The 23355-nt window shown below is 43.4% G+C and overlaps 1 protein-coding gene across 2 annotated transcripts in view; it reads right to left on the bottom strand.

Moving 5' to 3' along the window:
* The window catches only part of STARD3NL (STARD3 N-terminal like), a 367995-nt gene that overhangs the window by 131054 nt on the left and 213586 nt on the right, over positions 1–23355 (bottom strand). The gene's annotated exons all lie outside the window — the stretch shown is intronic.

Genomic DNA, 23355 nt, shown 5'->3' with positions numbered 1-23355 from the left:
CAGGAGTTACATTTTGGTAAGTGGCATTTGGTGATGGGCAGGATTTGTTTATCCAGTCTAGTCACCCCTCCTCCTGGATTTCTAAAGGGAAAGATCTTGCTGGGTTCAGCTCAGAGTGGCATTTCCATCTCAGTACTTAACAGTGTTGAGGCCCCAGGAAGGGAATTGAAGGTCCTTTCTGAAATGATATGTTCCTGGAACAGGAGGTAAGAGAAGGTATCCTGTAGCAGTTGCTAGTTGTGTGAATATCATCCTCAGGGGTTGGATTGTATGATGTTTGTGCCACCCTCTGAAGGTAAGCAAGTAAGCCATGTGAGACGGGAAGTTGGATGGAGTACCCCGGAGGGTTGGGGGGGGGTGCAGGATTGTCCCCCTTATCAGACAAGAGGGTGGAGCAGAGCTGGCCCACCCTGGAAGTCACTTCTACGTGTTTCAATTCTATCCACTACTTCAGGAGGTATTTCATTCTAAACAAAAGCTGTTAGGAGGTCTCCTTAGGTTGTAATTGGAGGACCCCAGCTTCTGGTAGGAAAATGTAGGACTGTGACCAATCCTCAAGAATTCCTCTTTTTAGTTCACTATAGAGAATGTTTTAAGACCTGGTAAGCAGCTTCTAGTCTCGATTGACAGCAAGGGCGCTAGGGCCCTGTATTAACCACAGAGATTTTTAGCTGCTCTATGGCACCATAATGTAATTTGTACGCATTTATTTGATTATCTACTAAATGTTTTAGGAGATACTCAAGCACCATGCCTGGGTTGGATTCGCGCCCCAATGCTTCCCCATCTAGTCCCAGTTGGGTGAGTTTGGGCTGAGCTACAGCTTCTTCTAGAGAGTAAATATAAAGATCACTACTCTCGACATAGTCTCCTCTGATTTCCTTACTGGTCTGGCAAAAAAGTCAAATCCTAGGCAGTTCCCAGATGTCTAAGTGGGGAATGGTTGGTGGTCTGCATCCTATGTCCAGTCTTCTATCATAGAACCCCCAGCCCACACTGATTTCCCTTTCTTGCTAGGATCTGGGTGTTTGGACCCTGAGCTCTTCACTTCTACACAGGATTCCTAGTGGGAGGATGGATTAGCTTCTGACCTACATAATCTCTTGGATCTGATTGGTGATAGAGCCCAGTTGAGTGCTCAGATGGGGTTGCTAAAGAAGGGGCTGTTGTGTTTGCTAAAGCTTGAATCTTATTTTTAGGTAAAGGTATCAGTGCAATCCACTGAGTCAGTCTTTTTTCTGATTTGCCAGAGTTCCACACTCTGAGCCTGGGCTTGTTGGTTTTCCCACTCTTATGAGTCTGGGACACTGTGTAGGCATCTGGTTTGAATCTCAGAGTAGGTTCTGTTGATCCGATTTCTAACACCACTTTGTCATAGCGGGGAACAAAAAAATACTTAACACGCAAGGAACAAAGTTCGATACCCTAATTGTTATCATGGAAAGGCCCAAGGGATAGTAGGGGAATTATAACCAAATGGAACAGCCAACTTGGCTCCACTGTTACAATGGTGCACAGGAGAGGGAAATTAATGAAATATTAGGGAGGGAAATGATTTCCAAAGTCCCTGGACCGAACCTACTCCTTCATAGCCAGGAGTCAAATGCTCGTCCCAAGGATTAGTCTCACCCTGGTCTGGGGCATTTGGCAATACTGTTTGGATAAGCTCCCACAAAGTCTAAGGGTTGCAACTGGAACATAAGTGGGATAACTTTGTCTAATGCTGTCATGATGGGGACTGATCAAAGCAGGTGTGAGGGCCAGATCTTGAAGGATCTACTCTCCAATTCCAAGTCCAACTTCCTAGTCTATAAAATATAATTTGAGGGTCATAACCCCTGCTGATAATCTTCAGGTTGCTCCCTGTCACACAATATTATTATTACTGCAGCACAACTTCTTGACTCCTCTTCAGGCTGCTTCTTGGCGCAGATTTTATGATCCTCTGGCTATGTGATGCCTTCATAGGACCCTGGGATGTAGACACAGCAGACACCTACCAGCAAGTATTTATGAGTTCCTCTAGCCTTGGAAGAAACCATAAAATATAACCACCATGAATTTCCCCCTTCACAATGCTCCACTGCTTTTCAGACTGAAGTTATTCTCACCCAATAGCCAAGGGACATCCCTGAACCCCCAAAAGATTCTGGGTCTCTCTTCATGGTTCTCTGGGTCTAGCTGTAGCTGGGCCACCACATCTTTCTTCTGTAGGTTTCTCTGGCCAATGCCAGGAGCTGGCTTCTTGGCAATGTTTTTTCTTTCCTGTCTTGACAGTGACCCAGCTGCAGTGCTCAGTAAATGGCTCTTCTTGATTTCTTTCACTCTCTCTCCACTTGATGATGATAGCGAATGTGTATTTATTTATTGTGTGAATTAGTTTACACATTAAACTTTACACACAGGTACATCAAACAATGCAAACACATACAATAGCCAAAAGTTCAAGAAATTTTAAGAAAAATTAAAATGAAGCAGAATTTAAGCAAAGAAATTTCATACAATGGTAAAAGCACTCATTAAGTTCATTACATTAATTAGAAGCCAATCATTTAGATTATTTAATACATTCAACCACAAATCTTCCCAAGATAAAAGTGGGTAAGTAATAATATATAATTAAAAGATGTCTTTGCGATATACAGTTAGAACGGAGCAGTCAACAATAAGGTGTTTCAAAGTTTCACCACTTAGATTGCAGCAGCGGCACAGGCGCTCAGTCAAAAGGTCGGCCCTGCCTGACCACCAACAACATCATTAGTGGGAAAAAGGTTCAATTTCAAGCTTAGCCAGAAATTTCTAAGAAATTGTGAGGCCTGCTTAATTAGGTAGTTCTGCTGATAATTAAATGATGTAATGTCCACAACAAAATGTTCAAACACTTTGTATGAGCAAAGGCTGTCTCTATTTCTAATCCAGTCTTCATCAAGTAAAAGCTTCCTGACCTTAGCAGGATTACGGTCAAGATCTTCCGCAGGAAATAGACTTGTCTGCCAACCCAGTCCGTACTGTATTCACATAGGATCTAAGGACAACACTGTTATCTTTCTAGAGCATCAAGTTAAGTTCTATAAAAATGGTAAATGCTGGTGGAAACATTATAGAACGGAGAAGGAGTATTCTTCTCCAATCAACCTTAGATTTAAGAGAGGTAATAACCACAATGTGTTTTACCTGGGGAAAGGGAGTACCACCTGGGAGACTCAAAAATCATTTCCACACAAATGCCTCCTCTTTATCCCATTACAGGTAGGCCTCCCTAACCTCTTCCCCATAGATTAATTTCGGGACAATCACCTGATTATACAGCTTAAGAGCCGGTATCGTAGAAAAGCGACCAAATTTACTGTCCAGTGCCCACAATTCGGCTGCTGCTGCAATGGCTCCTAGTCTCAATTCATCAGATGCAGGTGACAGAGCGTTTAGAGCGAATAGTCACTCCAAGAAATGTGAGCTCGGTCACCACCTGTTACCTCTCTTAAGTATTCGGGACCAAGCCTGTGAAAAGCCCAGTGCACATGGCGTATTGATGGCAAGAGGTAAAGTAAGATCTGCTAAAACAGATTTTTCTACGGTTAAAGATCAAACCCTTGGATTTCATAGCATTAATCTCCAGGCCCAGTTCCCTAAACAAGCTCTGAGCCTGTAAAAGAGGCTTCTGTAAACCAACAGCTGTATAATCGAGGAGAACAAGATTGTCTGCGTAAAGAAGATACTGTATACTTGCCGTGTCCAACCTCTGGGGATACACTCCTTGCCCCACCAGTGCTGCCCTAATTCCAAAAATATACAGGTTAAAAAGGAACGGCGCGAGGAGACAACCATGTCGTAAGCCTCGGTTCACAGCTATCCACCTCGAATACCCAGCCATGCTGTCCAGCCTAACCTTAATCTTTAAATCTTTATGAAGAAATTCCAATAGTAGGACCAAGGCCTCGGGGCACCCCTACTCCCTAAGCATCCCCCATAGCTTATTGTGATCAACACAATCAAAAGCTTTAGAAATGTCAAGGAATGAGAGATTGAGCCTGGATTTTCAAAAGCTGCAGAACCAAACAGTTAAGTGCTGTAATTGTACCTTTAAGAAAACCAGATTGATGACAGTGCAGTTTATTGGAAGAGATTGTCCATCTTCCCAGGCCATGTAATAGAAAGTCGGAGGACATTTTGTACGAGGCATCCAAAAGGGGGATACTGTCGCCCTATCTCCCTTTTTATATATATATATATATATATATATATATATATATATATATATATATATATATATATATCACAACCACAATAGCTTCTCTCCAGGTATTGGGACACCTAGACCGCCCAACCACATTATAGTACAGCTGAAGTAAAACCTCAGCCCATTAAACAGGGTCCGATTTTAGTGTCAGATTGGATAAACCATCGGGACCTGGAGCATTTGAGGATTTAGCCCTCTTAATTGAGGTTTCAATTCCAACTAAGTCAATATCCAACAGATCCCAGGTTTCTGCACTCAAAGAGAACCCCTGTTTAACAGTTAAAAGTTCCTTTTTGAAACCTACCAAAGCATACAAATTAGTAAAAGAATTCTCCCATTCTTGGCTCGAGATTGATTGTTGAAGCAATTGTTGCACACCCTCCCCTTGAATAAATCTCCAAAAGTTAGCCATGCGTTGAGAGGACAAAGATATAAGCAAATTCTCTGAGTCAAGTTGTAACAGTAAGGCACGCTGACCCTTTACCCAGTTCCTATATGAAGTCTTTAGCCTTGCTATATTTCGAACCATGTCTGTGCCGGTTTTAAGGGTTTTCCTAATATCCCTTTTCAGATTCCTCTTCTTATCACGACTACCGCGTTGTACCTATATTTAGATACAAAGGATTGAGAGTCCGCTGCAAGCTGCGAAGCTGGAATCAGCACAGAAAGCGTGGTTTGACAATAGGCTGAGAATAAACATGGGCACATGTCTACAAAGAGTACCCCTGCAAGATCCTGGCCAATGCTGGCATTGAATTGGTAAGCGTATTTTGGTTTCCATGTAACTACGTGGCTCTGAGGATTGATACGCACTGCATCCCGGAGCAGATTGGGCCCATCATTAGAACTGATGCCACCAAAGCTGCCTCCAAGACGTGAGGGATCACTTGTAATTTTAGATATCACACCAAAATACTCAATGCAAGAAAGAAACGATGAGGACACAAATACAAAATCCAAAGTGGATTTGTGCACGCCATTCACCCAGGTATAGCTAGGAGGGACATCATGTCGAAAATGACCATTCAGATTGACCAAATCCAAGGCATCTAAATAGGAACACTATAGGATACCTCGAGCTCTGGCAGATTGAACAATGGATGATAGTGAATTTATAGAGCACTCAACGCCGAAAGACATCATGGCGCTTAAGCAGGAACCACCACCAATAAAGTACAAAATTGACCTAGATCTTATTGGAAGAGATAGGTCTTCAATTGTCTACGGGAAAAAAAAGTGATAATGTGTATCCCAAAGATGGAGAGGAAGCAAATTCAATAGTTCAGCAGGGGCCACTGAAAAAGCACGCCCTTCAACACAAGAGGAACGCACCCTCGGTACCGAAATACGGCATGATGCCAGAGACCGAAGAGGTCTATTAGGGACATAGGGGTCAAACATATCTCTTAAGTATTCGGGACCAAGCCTGTGAAAAGCCCAGTGCACAATACAGAGGGATTTGAACTGAACCCCTTTGAGCTCCGGCAGCTAGTGAAGCTGGCGCAAAACAGGAGACATGGGTGTTTGTTTGTTTGTTTGTTTGTTTGGAATTTATTGTGCGCACCAGACCCTGGAGTATAAGGGCGCAAAAGTAAGAATATATACAGCTTAGAGCATAAGTTACAGGTTACAGTTACAAGTTACAGACATTAGCGGTTACAGAAATTACCAGTTACAGGTGCAAGTTTTTCAATTGGCAGTTGCTGTCGTTAGCCAGTTAATTACAATTTGCCTGAATTTGGAGAAGGAGTGTTCTAGCCTCGCAGTAGTGGGTAATTCGTTCCACAGTTGAGCAGCTTTGACTGGGAAGCTAGCTCCGCCTATGGTGGTCAGTTTAAAGCGTGGTACTTGTAGGCGATTGGTGTAAGCAAGTCTGGTTTGTCTTGTGGGGTGTGTTCTGGTGAATCTGTCCTTAAGGTATTGTGGGGCTTTGTTGTGTAGGGATTTGTATGTGAGAGATGCAGTTTTGAGTCTGATTTTCTCGTGGGTGGAGAGCCATTTGTGTTTCCTTCTTATTGCTGTAATGTGTTCTCTCCTGGGGACGTTCAATGCCGCTCGGAGGGCCTTGTTTTGCTGTATCTGTATTTTGTTTATGATAGATTTATTGGCTCCTATGTACAGTGCGTTACAATAATCAAGTTTAGAAATGATGAGGGCTCTGGCTAATGTTAGACAGCTGTGCTGGGAAAGGAATTGTTTTCCTGCTCTAATGAGCTTACATGTGTAGGCTGTCGAGGAAGCTAGGGAGTTTACCTGTTTGGAAAATGATAGGGTAGAATCAAGGTATATCCCTAATGTTTTAACTTCTTTGGCAACTTGTATGCAGTTCCCATCTATGATAAAGGAAGAGTAGTTTGTGCTTAGTTTTTTGATGAGGGGTGCGGTGCCTAGGATAAGAAGCTCAGTTTTATCGTCGTTCAGGCATAGGCCATGGGTTGCCATCCATGCCTGAACGATGCTGTATATTTTGTTCACCATTGCTAGATCTTTTTCGTAAACCCCTGTGAGTGGGAGGAGGATCTGGGTATCGTCAGCGTAGTTGGTATACGTGATACCCAGAAGGTCCAAATCATCAAACAGGGGCTTAGTGAATATGTTATATAGCGTTGGTGAAACGCATGATCCCTGTGGCACACCGCAGGTAATAGGGATGGGGTCTGCAGCTGCTATAGGTGAGAAAACCCTCATGGTGCGATCACTGAGGAAGGATTGTATCCATGCTATAGCCTCAGTGGAGAAGTGTGCTGCTGAATCTAGGTGGTTACATAGGATTTTATGGTCCACTAAATCAAAAGCGGCCGATAGGTCTAGTAGTAGGAGGAGTGCTGGTTTACCAGAATCTCTTACTTTGTCTATTTGGGCTTTCAGGTCAATCAATGCAGTTTCTGTGCCGTGAAGAGGGCGGAAGCCAGATTGTCGGGAGCCTAGTAGTTGATTTTGTTCCAGGAAACTCTGGATTTGTATATATGACACCTGGTGTGCGGTAGGGAGTACAACCCACCAACCTCGCTGCAGAATTTTGCAACACTTGCAGGCGATAAATCAAATACAGAGGTTGCGCTAGACAGAGGGAGTAGCAATAATCAATCGCACTCAAGACCAGTGCCACCACAACCGGCACATGGAACTGGGAAGGAATAAAGACTAAAACCTACCACAGGATCCTCCATTTGAAGTGGCTATATTGACAAAATGATGCCACTTGTGCTTCCAGTGACAAAGAAGAGGACATTTTTACTCCTAGATTCTTAACATCCAGAACTGGACTAGGGCAGGTACCAAAAGAGCCAGGCCAAAAAGAAGAGGCCCATAAAGAGGCAGCAGAAGAAGAACCCACCACCAAGATCTCGGTCTTATCCCCATTCAGTTTAAGACAATTCTGGCCCATCAACCCCCCCTCATGTCCCCCAGGCATCTCCTCAGCTGAGAAGCGGGATCAAAATGTAACTGAACGAGTCGTACAATAATTTGTTTATCATCAGCATCGGAGTAGCACTGGAGGCTGTGGGAGTGAATGAGCTTAAACAAGGGCTGGATATAAACATTAAACAAGATGGGGAAAAGAGCTGAGCCCTGAGGGACCCCACAGGTGACAGACAGAAGCCGAGCGAAAGGGTGGAAGAGAAAGAGTCTCTGAACGGCCATCAAGAAAAGAAGAGAACCAAGATAACACATGACCAGTGATCCCCGCTCCAGCAACCCGGGCCAACAGGGTGGGATGATCGACCATATCGAAAGCTGCTGAAAAATCCAATTGCACCAGGGCTCCCGTCCCACCCTGATCCGAGAGTTGAGCCAGGTCATCAAGCACAGAGACCAGCACGCTCTAGGCTCACAGCTGGGGTGAAAACCACACTGGAAAGGATCAAAAAAAGAATAAGTTTCCAAAAAAGAGCCAAGCAGATGCGATACCAAAGACTCCAGAAGTTTCATAAAAAAGGGAGAAGTGAAATAGGGTGAAAATTAGATGGACAGGATGGGATCAATTAAGGCTTTTGTTAGCAGTGGAGTCACCAGAGCATGCATCACATGGGAAGGAATGGTACCAAATTGACAAGAATGGTTGACATCCTGAGTCAAGAAGGGGGCAATCACAGATAACATCTCCTTAGAATTGGTGAGGGGAATAGGATCTACAGCTGAAGCTTTAATGTAGCCTTTCTAATATCCTCAAAAGAAAAGAGGGGAAACAAGACCACTGTTCGGCAGTGTTAGTGAAAATTCCTGTGAGTTTTAGCAGATGTAGCTCTGATGAGCTATGACAGCCATCTACTATCTCCTGACTGATCAGGGCAGTATCAACAGATCTGCAACAATGTTTCAGGACTGAGGGCCTGACAACAGCGGAAGGGGAGCTTGCAACCTTCAAAATAAAAGGAAGCACAAAATGATCAGTCCAATGCAACTAAAGAGACGGACAGACCATCACAAGGAAGGAGGAAGCAAAAATCAAATCAAGAGTATTACCACAGCAATGAGTCGGACCGACCACAAGCGGAGGAAGGTCTAAGTCTTCCATCCCTGATAAATTTAAATTAAAATCCCCTACTATAACCAAGTTGTTTTCACAAACGTTGTTGCCATTTTAAGGCTGAAATATAACATCACAAAAAGAGGAGTCATACAGGGGAGGACGGTACACAACTAACACATGGCATGAAGAATTAGGAGTAATCAATAGTCGGACCAGCATAGCCTCCATTTTAGCTTCATAATCCCATGGGACAATACTTGTAGATAAATGAGTTTTATAAACCAAGGTGATCCCCGTCAGCATTATGAGAAGGATGATCAAGACGGAGGATACTATAATTCAATGGAAGCGCCTGTACTAACACAGGTCTAAGAGTGTTCACAAAGCCACGTTTCAGTAAAACAGGCTATATCGGGAGCATGATCCATCAACAAATCATGACATGCTAAGGAATGACCAACCAATGACCTAGTGTTCAGCAATAAACATAAGAGACTATCAGGGTGCAGCAAAGTAATCTCATATGACTTAGCCTGTAAAAACCCTGCTGGCCAGACCGTATATCCTGGAGCAAGATTAGTTAATTGGTTGCGCGACAGAAAGCGTTTGGGACTCGTATGTGCCACAGTATTGCCTCCCCGCAGCCCGCATGAGCACAGACGGGCTTCACTTTGGTGTAACTTCGGCGTGCAAGGCCCTCGCCCGCTGCGCATCTGTGTAGTTACATATTTAAATCTACACAGGGGATCGACCTAGCCTCACCCTGCCCTCTGCTCATGAAGAGCAAAGACTGACCACAGAAGCGTGTCTCACCCCAGGGAAGGTTAAACCAGGAAGCCAGGCAGTTTACAGACCAAGAAAAGAAATGCTACCCAAACAGAATTAAAATCCAACATCGGCATGCGAGCGAAAATGAAAACCTAAACAACCTCTGACGATCCTTGACCTATTTCCCTCACTGTCTGGCTCATTGTCTCCTTTTGTAGTATTTCACCAATCCTAAACTACCTTGATAATGACTGGAATTGGTTAGGTTGTTTCTCTGGGGGATTTGGAGCGTCTCCTAAACTTTGAAACAGTCTCTTCAGGGTTTCTTGCCTTGGTCACTCTTCTAGCTTGTCTTCCCCCTATGTTAGGGCCCAGAGCACTTGTTTAGCTTGTTGTCTGCCTGTGGTAGTGCCCAGGCCACCCCTCTGGCTTATCTTTGGCTATTAAAGACTGGCTCAACTGCTCATTTTCACTGGGGCCGCTGACTTTTCTTTCTGAGACTTTTCCTTAGTCAGGGGGCCTCAGCCTTTCATTACTCTTCTTTATTCTTGTGCAGAGCTTCAGCTTTTCCTTTCTGTGCATTTTCCTTGGCTAACGCTTCTCCAGATTTTCTCCTTCTGCTACCTCTATGGCCTAAGGTGCAGCCTATTCTTTAGTTACAGCCCCCGCCTTTACTTGTGCTGCCTTTTCATGGCCAGAGCCTCTCTTTCTTCTCTGAGGATAAGGCCCTCTGGCCGCCATCTCCTTCTGGGCTAAGTTGCCCCGCTTATCCTCTTTTCCTCCTCCTTCGGGTTCACCTCTTAAATCTTCCTCATGTCTCTGGGTTTCCGCTTTCTCCACCCGCTGGGTTTTCTATACACCTTCCTTCACCCTACCTGACCTCTCTTTCATTTCATCTTCATGCACTTTCTGAGCTTTCTCTTTTACTCTGCCTTATTCCACTGTGTGTTTTCTCTAGTACTACACTTTCTCCATCCACTATCCTGATGTTCTCTTTTACTCCACTTTCCTCCTGTTCTAAACAGATGTAGTGATGCTCAATGTCCACACACAGACCAGCTGTGGAGCCATAGAGGTAAATCCAGGATGCTTTATTGAACATATGTATATTTGTACAGTTCCAGTTACTTGTGAGTATAATACTAAGTAGGGAGGTAGCCATCAGCAGACACCATGAGACATCAAGAGACACCAATGAACAGACCCATGGCCATCCCCTCAAATCCAGCTCAGGCCCCCAACTGACATTCATAGAACACTTACACACAACACCCACTCAACATTCTCCTTAGCTGTCTATCATACTTTCACCAACATTCATTCCTGGCCAGTGAGACAGAACAAGACTAACTTGCATAACAACATCTCCCTTCCTACAAACAGTCATACACCACAACATCTCCCTTTCATAGTCACACACACCCAAAAGCAACATGCACACTGAGAAATACATGCATACCAGACACAACACAACACTCTTAGGTGCACAGTCACAGCTGTCAACAGCATGACCTTCACACACAACATTCCTCCACCACAACCAGCAACTTTCCATCCAGAGCTGCCACCCCCGATACAGGGCCCGTCACACCCTGGCACAAACACCCAAAGTGGGAAACACGCAGGAGACAAACTACACACCAAGAGGAGGGGAAACAGAATGGGGAGAAGATCAGAGATTGCCAAACCCCGGACCAGGATACAACGTGCCTCGTCGATGCAGAGCCTGGGCGGAACATCTAAGTCGACAGAGCCCAACAAACTAACACTCGAGGAGAGTGGTGGTGCTCATATCAGGAACAGCAAACGCAGAAGGGGTACATAATCCACCAACTTCCACCCTCACATACTGGACACAAATCAATGCAATCAGCTCCCAATCATCTCCCAAATCAGTCAGTCCCAACGAGAGTATGAAACACCAAGAAGCACTCGCAATACACACAAACTATCACCACAAAACATCTATCCTAGTATGCATTACAAATGTCACTAAGTATCATCAAGCACACACACACACACACTGACACAGCACACCTTTACATGCACTAGCAGCACTCAAACGTGCACAAGCAGAATAGGTGGAACGAGGCAGCAATAACACATGCATGCATGCATACCTCTCACACGGGTGGTGCCATGTCACACCTCACGACAACAAAGAAGCAAACCGTTTTCAGTCATCCCACACCCGTGCCACATACACCCAAGTACAGTCCCTCTCATGTACATGCACACAACCCTCAAGCGTACATGACACATGCACCACCAGACTTCAGCACACTCATCCACACGACAACATATAACAAATTTAACAGGTGAGGTGCCCCTGGTAGCACCCTAGTCCTAAACATGTGGTATGAACATTCTAACTTAATTAATAATTATCAACAGATTAATAAGCAGAAAGTAATAACAAATGGTCAACATTTGTACAGATATCTATATTCTAGATGCATCGAACTTAAATCCTCTTTGAATGCCCACCTCGAGGGCAGTCCATAACATTTCTTATAGTGCACAGTTTACTCCTTCAAAAAAACAGTCTTAAAAACATGGATCCATTTTCCCTTTTACCATTTTTATGTCTCCTATTTTTCTATGAACAACAAGACCAGAAAAATTGTCCAGAGAAGAATGTTTACAAAGGTATATCAACATTTATTTTTTAATTGATACATAAATTGGAAAAAGTAAATCAATCACAAATTAATAAACACTATACAATTAGACAAACACAGCAGAGCAGCAACATTATTTTACCTAAAAAAGGCTGATAAAACTCGCACAAACTTTCCATTCATAGTGCGACATTCAAACAAACCTCAACAATCAGTGACATTCATACAAAATTGTTAAAAAACAGGAAGAATTGTAAACATGTGGGGCGCGCAATTCATGATTTCTCCCCAAAGAGCATTAATTATTTTGAAATTTATACAAAAAACAATAGAAATCATTAAGACAAGATCTATTGTAAAGGTGGATCACATCAAAGAAGTACACAGATCATATCCCTTTAAGTTTTTTTCTCGACCGGTTTCGACGTGGAATGTTAATTTAAACAACGTCTTCATCAGGACGAAGGTGTAACCATACTGAAAAAAGAAAAACATGACTAAATAATATGACAATACAACATTTTAATCAACAAAACACTGACTGCATACTGAATTTAATTAAACTTAAAAATGGAAAAACATAATTGAAAACTGATTAAAAGATGCCTAATGTACCAGAGTCGAATTAATATAATGACATCCCTAAACCCCAGAGTTGAAACACAGAGCGCAGGCTTAGTGAGACCCAAAAAGAAAGAGCCGTGCTGAGTGCTAGTGGGATGGCCTCACCAAGATGAGTCTCCAACAGTGCAAGATTAGCAAAGAGAAATTAACAGTTTTAAACCCATGCCAACCAGGTATGCAGGAACTGCTGTGTTGGACAGAAAGGCGGGATTGGATGTCCGCCCTTTGACGTTTGAACTTGTGTCCCAATTGGTTCCCAAATCTGTATGGGCCAATACGAAAGTTTAGCCCAAAAAAAAACCTCAATGGCCCACCATTAGATAAGGTAGAAGAAGGATAACCAGGCGCTCACCTTAAGAGGTCTCAACTTGCTAAAACATGTGTCAGAGACAACTGCTGCTAAATGTGAGCTGGATGGACACAGCCTGCAGGAGTAGTCAGGTGGAAAGGCTGTAAATTAACAAAAGGCCAAGGGGCCAAATTAGCAATAAATACCTAAATAGGAACATTACACATGAGGCTGTACTGGGAGACATTACCATTGAAAGTATAACTTCTACACAAAACCCAGTGTCCGGAGAGGTCCGAAAAACATGAAAGCTGGTGTATTACTGCCGTTGTCACATTAAAAAAAAGGCGCAGACATGCCCAGGATTAGCAAAACAACTAAAACCAAAGGCTTTGCCTAAGTTCTTATGACCAATTGCTGCTAAACGTCTCTAATGGCATTGTACCAGCCCGCTTAGGTTAAGCGGTAATAACAAATTCCAATCTTTTAAATAACCCCAATGCCGGCACGGACTTGAATGAAACAAGTCCCCAGAATCCAAGCGACGCACCTCGTCCACATGCGATATTCCAACTGGGCTGACAGAAAACTATAAATCTTCTGCACTTCGAAAAGAACAGCCGCGAACGCCACGCATGCGGGTAAGGCGGAAAGCACACACATTGGATTCCAACAGGATAGCATGCTTCATGAGCTATAAATAGCCAAGAGTCACACACTGCAAGTTACGTGCGAGGCATTCACGTGACCGCGAAACAGTTTAAAGGTCAATGATGAGAAAATAACCTGTGTGGCATTCATGTGACACAAGGCATTTCAAGAATGTCAAAAGGAAAGAAAAGGAGCAACTTAGTGGCCGGATGTATTACCAGAGCAGCCACATATATTTAAACAAAATGGCATGCTTGATAAGCTATAATAGCCAAGAGTCAGGCACTGCAAATTGCATCTGTGGCGCTCATGTGACCACAAAGCGGTTTAAAGCTGAACAGAGAAAAATGACATATGTTCATATGGAGGACATTCCAGGGCGTTCGTTTTCCCTTATCCACTGCTGTTGCGTTATCCCTTGAGGCAGTCAGAATAACATCCTTATCCAAGCAACTGTATGCATACCTATACTGTGAGGATGCACCCTCATGGCACATGGTACCCTTGTCACCAATTGTTATAAAAAGATGAAGTGAGGCTCAATGTCCACACACAGACCAGCTGTGGAGCCATAGAGGTAAATCCAAGATGCCTTATTGTACATTTGTATATTTGTACAGTTCCAGTTACTTCCGAGTATAATACAAGGTAAATAGGCAGGTAGCCATCAGCAGTCACCATGAGACATCAAGAGACACCAATGGACAGACCAACCGGCCATCCTCTTATATCCAGCTCAGGCCCCCAACGGACATTCATAGATTCATAGAACACTCACAGACAACACTCACTCAACATTCATCTGAGCTGTCTAATATACATTCACCAACATTCTATCAGCCTGCATTCCTGGCCAGTGAGACAGAACAAGGCTAACTCAGATTACAACATCTCCAATCAACAGTTTATCAGTCTGCCTTCTCCTCACTCCTGATGAGTCACCACCTCCACTCCACAGCACTTGCCTCCTCATCAAACAGTTTTCCAGCTCTCCAATATTAGAACGCGACAGATCTGCACTTTGCAGCTCCCTTTCACTGCTGTCCTGGGAGTGGCCCTTCATTTAAAGCTTGGAATGAATAGCTTCTCCTTGAGTAGCTGGCAGGGTCAGGTGTTTACTGGACCATGATCAATGGCAAGAATGCTTTGTAGTCTGGATTCTGGGATAAAAGTCTTGCAATAGGTTGGCTTTTTTTCAGATTCATTTTCTGAATGGAGCTGCTGTGATGGTGACATTGTCCTAACACTCCCCCTCTGACTACAGGACTTTACCCTTCTTAGAGTCCTATTTGGCTGGTCTCCATACTAGGCTGTTCAGTCTGTGTGCTATACAGTCCTTTTGTTTCATTGGAAGTTTGGGAAAATGTTTCTCCTGTATTCTGCGGTGGTCAGGTGTTGGCTGCAGGAGACTCCCTTTCTACTGGGGTGGTAAACAGAGAAAACCTTAATGTCCCTTTCTTCAGGTCTGCCTATACTGTGGGGAAGTAGTGGAATCTCCTGTGTGTGTTACTGCACAGGGAAATGTTCTGGTTATCCCTTCAACCATGGGTCACCCTTTCAGAACATTATGCTCCATGAATAAATATTTATTGATCATCCCCAGTTCACCATGTATAACAAGAGATGAAAGACGTATCTCATTGATGGAGCCTGGAGCCAGCCCCCTCTGGAAATTTGCAGGACTCATTGGACTTATTCCGTATAACACTTACAATTTTTCTTTTTCAGTAATCTGAATATGGCATTTTTTCTTTAGCATGCTTCTCTTGTCTTCAGCACATAGATGCAGGTGTCCTACCCGGTTTCCTCTCTGGATATGCAAATTATAAATCCAATAAATCCATCAAACATGGGAGAGGGGTGTGTGTGTCCCATTAATGTCCTCTCATTACTTAAGTGGGATGATTAGGGATTCCCCATTTTCTTCCTAGGTTATTGTTACAATGACCACGAGGTCACTTTGTCACAGAAGGGAACGAGATATGCTCTTGGGGATGCATTATTTGGGAGTTGCTTCATATAGAGGGTGGCATCCCATGTCCATTAAAGATACTAGGTTCTCCCCAACATCATCTTTAAAGGACACTTTGGCACAGTGGGTAAGTTCAGAATTCACAATGGTAACTGAATTGGGGTGGAAAAGACTTGGGGTTTCTTCATCCCACAAGTTCCCATGCAGGTGTAAGTCTCAGCTTGATGGCCTATGGAGTGCATAGTTTGTGGGAGATGTGGCGGGTCGGAAGAAGGAGCCGGACACTTGAAGCAATATTTGAGTGGTTTTTAATGACATTATATAGATAAAGACTTTCTCTATCGCTAAAGGGTTCACTCTACCTATCTAAATGAACTAAGGGTGCTCGTCAGGAAGTCCTGAAATACAAATGTCCTTGGTTCAAACCTAACTTGTGGGCTTCATTGACCCACTCAGCAGTATTCCCATCCATAACCAAGCTGTGCTTCTGCAGTCAACAGCAAAATGGCTGCACTGGCTCCTTGGAGCACCATTGCCCCGCACCAAAATTGCGTTTTGCATCTTCAAAATGATGGCTGCACCATCTTGCCAAACACCTATTGGGCGAGTTGGGACAGGGAGCACACCGAGAAAAGTGCCAGTGTGTGTTCTTGTGTGCACCAAAAGAAGCTGCTTGCTAAAAAAAAAAGTTCCCATTGAAAAGGGCATATTTTAAATGAAAGCGGATGCTGCCCTGACGCTATGTTCATCTGTTCATCATCACACTACTTTTATCTTTGAGACCCTGCCATGCCCATCCATATTTACATTGTGCTCCAGCAGAAGAGAGCAGCATCCCTGAATGACAGGCTGTTGTTCAGAACTGAGAAATCAAAAGAAGCTTTACTTTCAGCCGTGTGGGAAAACACTTTACCTTTGGGCTACAAAATGTCAAAAATCAATGCTTAAAAGGGGCCCTGGCTCTCTGGGTCTATGGCAATTTCAGTGGATCTGTGTTTTAAACAAATTGCTGTATAAAAGAAACTGACTATGACTGCAGAACAATGTGGGAAATTCAGATGCAACCTTTTGAAAGGAACATGCCAGCAGGCCTCACACAGTGTTTAAATGTACTTTCGCAAATAAGAAAAATACCTGTTTTAAAAGTGTATGTTAGATAAGGCCCTGTCCTTGTCTAACAATGTAAAGGGTTTTTTGCTGGGAAACATATATGGGATGTTGTATTCAACAGGCTTGCTTTTGATTAAGAACAAAATAAAATAAAATCAAGAATTAAATGCATTAGCTGGCTGCTTTGGGAACTCCAGAACAGGTTTTTCTGCTGGCTAAACTGAGGCCTTCCCCCAAAAGGAGCCACCATAAACTTCTAGGACGCATGCATGCTAATTGCCACTTTTGAAAACTTTAAATGGACCACAAGCACTAAACAGCCCAGGCTCATCAGACTTTCGTCTGGGCTGAGGCCTCTTACAATAGAGATTCTGGGACAAAGATATGTGAAATAGGAAATCACACATCCCTGCAACTTATCTATGCCCGTATCTGGTGAACAATGCTGACCATTTGCCTCAAAAATACGCTTTTATTAATAACATTTTAAGACTTTTATCTCTGCAACAGGACTTCGCAGGAATGTAAAAAGTTAACATTGTAAATGTAATTTTTGTGGTTTTTAAACAAGACGAGGTAGCCTTCACTGCCATATCGGGAACAGAAATAGCAGAGAAGTGGATATTCTGAGAAAAGTGCCTTATGATAATCTATACCCATGTATAAAGTTATAGAATTTTAGGTTGAATATTTATCACTGAAAATTGTGAAAAACTATTAGACGGGGGAAACAAAGTCTGACAAATGTGAGAATTGGACTGCCATGCTCTACGTAAAATATAATCTGCCTATGTAATTTGTTAAAATATCACAACTGTACAAATGTGTAAATAATGTTCAGATTGATTTTTGGCAAAAAGGACTGGGGGAAGGCTTTGCACATCATAAAGTACAAGCTCATAAACGGAGTCACCTCCTAGAGGAGGCAACCAACATTGGCTGACCTATCCGGGTCTTGGGGGTAGGCCTAGCTCAGTTCTGCCCAACAATAAACCGATAATGTCACCATGCCTTATAAATAAGGGCGGCTGACCGAACTCTACACACTCTTCTGAATTTCCAGCACCTGCATATCCAGATATTCCACCTTCACTCTGCAAGATTCCAGACCCCACTGGCAGTAAAGGGATAGTTGACCCAGGCCTTCCTATCCAGGCAGAACCACCCTTCAGCACTAAAACCCCATAACAAAATCCCACTAACTTCAGGGAGAAAAGGGAAAGGTGGCTGAGCCCGCTTTAGGATTCTCCAGTGCCGCCTGCTTGCCCTGCTTACCCGCTCCATCCAGCTGAGGCGTCGCTGTGCTGTGACCAGACCTTTCCCAGCTATCTTTTGCCAGGAGAGCCCGCTATCCGGTGACCAGAACCTTTTGAGTACAGAATTTGGTTGGCTGTCCCAAATTCCAAACTCCAGCGCTGATTGTGAGTATTTTCCCATCCCATAACAACACATAGCATACCCCATCCTGACCCCTTTGTCTTTGCCCTATTTTCTAAGTAATCCTATCCATACCCTGATAACTTTTCTAAACTGTTCTAATTCTCTGTGCACCCTGTCCTTGTTTTTCTAGTGTTAGCGCCATCCTTTCATTCACTCCATCTTCACCCCTTAGCAATTTTTTGATTTAATTAATTAATTTTCCCTGAAGAAAAGGGGTACACTGTGTGAAGGGTTACAAATGCAGGGTAACTTTTATATTCACGGGTGGCGTTCCTCTTTTCTAGCCATTTAATCTTGTGTAAGTAAAACCTTTCCTTTCCTTCCAAACCAAATTCTGTTTTTTAACTGCTTTATTTTTGTAAAATCGAACCTCATTCCACCTTGGAAATCTCATTCAATTCTTCAGCTATAGCCATCCTTTCACTTGTATATTGTCCCTGTGATGTGCCTCTATCCCCAGCCCAAAAACTACCTTCCAAATTCAGAGTATTTCACCCATTTTTCTGAAAAAACATTTTTGACATTTAAAATTGCAAACTAGAAAAAATTCAACTTTTCCATGTGTGATTTGACTGCACTGTGTTTTCAATTTCAACCTGCTTTGTGAACTGTATGTCTTTGGTGATACCTTAACTTATAGTTCCTAGTGATATGACATCCCTGAGACTGTGATAAAACATATGTACATCATTATTTCATTAAATATATAATTAATTATTTGTTAAAATCTGAGTGTTATTTTAGGCCGTTGCAAAGGGTTTTTCTCTCTTATTTTGTGAGGGAAGGTCGGATTTTGATTCTGTTTGCTGCCACATATCCCCGACTGCCTACTGATTCTATCCACTCCGGATTAGATTAATTGGGAAATGAGGGAAGATTGCAGTGGGAAATCCTAACTCTGGTGCCATTTATCCTAATTGAAAAAGTGCTCCTATTCATTTGTGCTTTGGATATGTTCTTGTAGAAGGTTACCCAAGTGTATTTCAGTGGTTTTCATTGTAATTATCACCCCATTGGTGTTTGCGGCCCAATATAAAAATTGTGTGATTTTCTTTTAAATTAAAATAAATAAATATTGTGTTATCACCCACCGGCCTGGTTCATGGTCCATTGTGACCCGGGGTTATATTGTAAAAGGGGGGGTGAGACGGGTCGGGTATCGGCTCAATTCGAATTAGTTGAAATTAAAGAAAAAGCATTCTAATCGCGCGCTACATCTAAGGCTCAGGGCGAAGGTCCTGGTCCGGTGTGCGACACCCGGTTAGAATCCTTCACAAACTCTACCTGACCCTACCACTAAGGTAAACAACTTAGATGTTAACTTAGATGAGGCAGGGATGTCGTATCGAAGTGACATCACACGATGCTTGACCTCTGATGATATCAGTGGAAGTGATGTCATTTGACCTCAAGGCAACCTTTCACCCCTTGACAAAACAGGAAGTGGCATCACATAGAATTATTCCTCAGTAAACAAAGAAAAATATGGTTATGATATCACTGTAATATGATATACATTTCACACAAGAATGGATCACCATATGCAGTGCTAATATCACTCTGTATAGGCCCATTTTTACCAAATTACTGTGAATGTAAGCAGACGTCTGTTAGGCAGAATTGCATGCAGTACCCTCTGGGATCACCACAAACAATTAGGACTACAGGTGTAAGCAAAACCAACCATTGGTATAAGTCTGTACTACACAGTTTTGTGGTAGCGAGCTGAGCAGCCAGGCTTATCTCAAGCGGGAATGTGAGTAGTACAAGGATGTTACACACCGATCTTACAATCACAGTGGTTCATGTAGACACTTACACTCATGGTTTCTTGGTAAAACACTTATAATTTATTACACAATCATTTAGAAAACATTCACTAGGAGGCAACTTAATATTGTACACAAACACACTTCAGTACTGAACCAATACGTTTCTGAGTAAATTATGCTCCCCTGAAATAGGAGCAAAATGGCATTTCAGTTACTTTGAATGGGAGTAAAAGGCACAAGTTAGCAGAATAGATCACAAATACTTTCTTCGGCAGTGCAAATAGTTTCAGTTCACCTGAGGACTCAATTAAGTTAAATAGGCCTAGGCCAAAGTCAATGGACTAGTATCTTGGATAGGAAAGAGCAGTTCTTGTAGTAAACGGTAAAGTCATTGCCAATGTTCTCAGAAGTAGTTTGTACGAAAAAGAATCACAAGTTAGGTCAGTCACAAGCTGATTAGGCCTGCAAGTTGGGAAAGTTCCACAAACTTTCACCGCGAGAGGTAAGTTCTCTCATTCGGGTTGGCACAGTACCTTAATATGAAGAACAAGATGCAGCTGAAAACGTTGGTTCCTGGCAGTTCCCACAGATCTCATTGTTCCTGAGCCTCAGTTGTGGGGACAAGAGGGGGGATGTCGGGGGACTCCTGCACTGCACGGATCATCGGAAAACGCTGACAAAATCCAGTCACTTCAGTTCGAGTAGCTGTAGGCAAGTACACAAGCTGGTGTCCTTCCCCCTGGTTAAAGCTAACCAGCTCCGAGAATGGAATCCAGGTGGCTTACGAGTTGATTGGTCCCACCAACTCGAAGGAAGAAGTCGTCCTTGAAGGGGCTTCTCTGTCGAGATGAACTTGGCAATTCGGACCTGCAGCAGGGCTTCACCGGGCAAACCAACAGTCCAGGAGTTGCAGCAGCCATCCTCTTCCCGCTCTTTTTCGGTTCTTTCGTTCCAGTGGTCGAGTCTGCTTTCCAGTCCAAGAGACTTGCCTTTAAAACAGCTTTGTCCCTTTCATTCGAGCCTAGCTGCCACTCACTCAGCAGGATGGCTGTCTTTGCCGGACAGTCAGCCAGCCAATCACACCAGAGTGCATTTGGGTCTCCTAGGAGACTAAGCACAGGGAGTTTCAGGCAGCTCCCTCACTTCCTGCCCACCGCAGACACTCAGACACCAGAAGCGGTCTTCAGTCCTGAAGCCTGCCAAAGGCATAGAAACAAAGGAACCAAACCTGGTTTGGCGCGCAGAGACAAACTCTAGAAGGACCTTTCCAAAAAGAAACAGCAAAAAAAGAAGACCGGGACGTGTTTAAACAAAAGGGCTTAAGGTGCCATCTTGAAAAACATGGCTTCCGCGATTTTTACTGGTGTTTGTGGTCAGGAAAAATCATGGTAGTTTGTTGTAAAACCACTGCCACCAGCCATTTCGATAAGAAAGGGTAACATTTGACTGCTACATGAGTTTCCAGACACGGGGGATACTTGGTAACCCCTCCAGCACTCTATAGGAAGATAATGTGTGCTGGGTCTAGGAATTTAAAAAGACTAGTAAAGTTAATTTAACCTTACATTTTCTGGGAAACGGTAGTTTATCCCAGAGAAGGTATTTAAACATTTTGGAAGTCTAAAAGACATCCCTGTGTCACTGCACTGAGTGTGCTGTGTGACACACATAAAAAAGATGATGCTTATGGAGTTGTCTAAAACTCCATAACCAAAAGAAATAAACACAGAAAACAAACATAATTAAAAAGTTCAAAGCCCCAAAGTTTAGCAAAAGAGCTGGAGGGCTCCAAGGTAGAGGGAATTAGCACATTTATGAGAATTCTCCCTAACAACGTCCAACGCTATTGAACATCAATCGGTCTAAACTAAAACAGACAGAGCATCTCGAAGAGGCATAAACCTCAAAGTGCAGACATCCAGTGCCTGCCAAGTGTCTGGCCACAGACTGGAAATAGCCACTGACCAATACAAGTCCAATCAGAGGCTGTATCACTTCATGCTTTTACACTTGGACAATTTGCGCAGGGATATTCTTGTTAATAGTGCACTTTGAACCACTGCACAGCAACCCACTCCCGCCAGTCACCCAGAGCCTGAATATCCTCCAACCATTTTCACTGCAGGCAACCAATCGTCCACTGTGAGTCGCTAAGGGCCCTCCATCAACAGCTTTAAATGCCTGGCATCCACTCCCGCCCTCTAACACCTTACACCTCCAATGCCTTGCTTCAACACCTTCATATTGACACAGTGCCACCCTTCAACATTCTCCAAAACCATCAACCTCAAGCAAACTAGCAACTTAAGTCTCCATTAGCCTCCTTCAACACCCCAACAGTGAGAGTCTCAATTACCCTCTTCAAATACCTTATATCTGCAATCAATCCATTCCAATCCTCTTACAAAACATTACATATCAAACACTCTCTCTCAACACTTCTAAGTCACTAGTACAGCATCTTAAGTATCCAGTACCAGCCTCCATAACAATGAGCTTCAAACACACACCTAAAACCCAGAGGTGTGCCAGTGATTATCCATGATTTGAAACCCTCCAGCCATCATCGTTCTGGCTTATTTGGTAAGTAACCCACAATTGTTTTTGTTAGATGGGAGATAAGAGGGGAAGGATGTGTTGCAGGTCACAGTAATTGCAGGTTTTACTTATTTTAAAATGTAAACAGCAGCAGCAGTTCCATAACATCCACCCTGGAAAAGGCCCATTTTATTATTTTCTTTGACCCTTTATATGTTGCTTAATGCCAGCCTCCTCCAGCGCTGGAACAGGAACTGAACCCATGTTGGACTGCATCCTCTTGTTCCCAAAGCAAGTTTGTTGCACCCGAGTTATCCTTCCAAACATATATTTTTTTGGCTTGAGGAAGCAACAGATGGTTTACTTCATGGAAATGAATTCTCACCATGCATCTATCTACAGTGTGCCTGTGATGCAGGTCTGCTAGATCTGGGTCAGGTCACACAGTGCCCAGGCAGGATTGGTGGCAGAAGCCACTGGGGAAAGCCCCTCTCATCACAGGCCCATTGGTACACTGGATGTGCAAACCAGACAATGAGAAACACTGATGAGATTTTTGTTCATGCTGTGCTGTCATTGGTCACTGCAGGCTGCTCTTACTCATTCCCAGCTAGCTAGACCTAGCCCATACCCTTCCTGTTGCTACAGTAGTGGGTATGAGATGCACAGACAGCCCAGTCTCTGAACGCAACCATTCGGGCATTCTTCACTAATGGACTGCCAACCTGTTAGTGATGGCGGCTCCATGTTATTTTTTGCATCCCTGTTATTTCTCCAGCTAACAAGATCTAGATTCCAGGTGAAAAAATCTGTCGCATATTTAGCTGCATTTACACCTGCCCTTTTCAGGTGCAACACA

This window comes from Ambystoma mexicanum, chromosome 5p (assembly GCF_040938575.1).
Source record: "Ambystoma mexicanum isolate Mex_15411 chromosome 5p, UKY_AmexF1_1, whole genome shotgun sequence".
Lineage (NCBI taxonomy): Eukaryota > Metazoa > Chordata > Amphibia > Caudata > Ambystomatidae > Ambystoma > Ambystoma mexicanum.
This window is presented reverse-complemented; position numbering and strand designations above follow the sequence as displayed.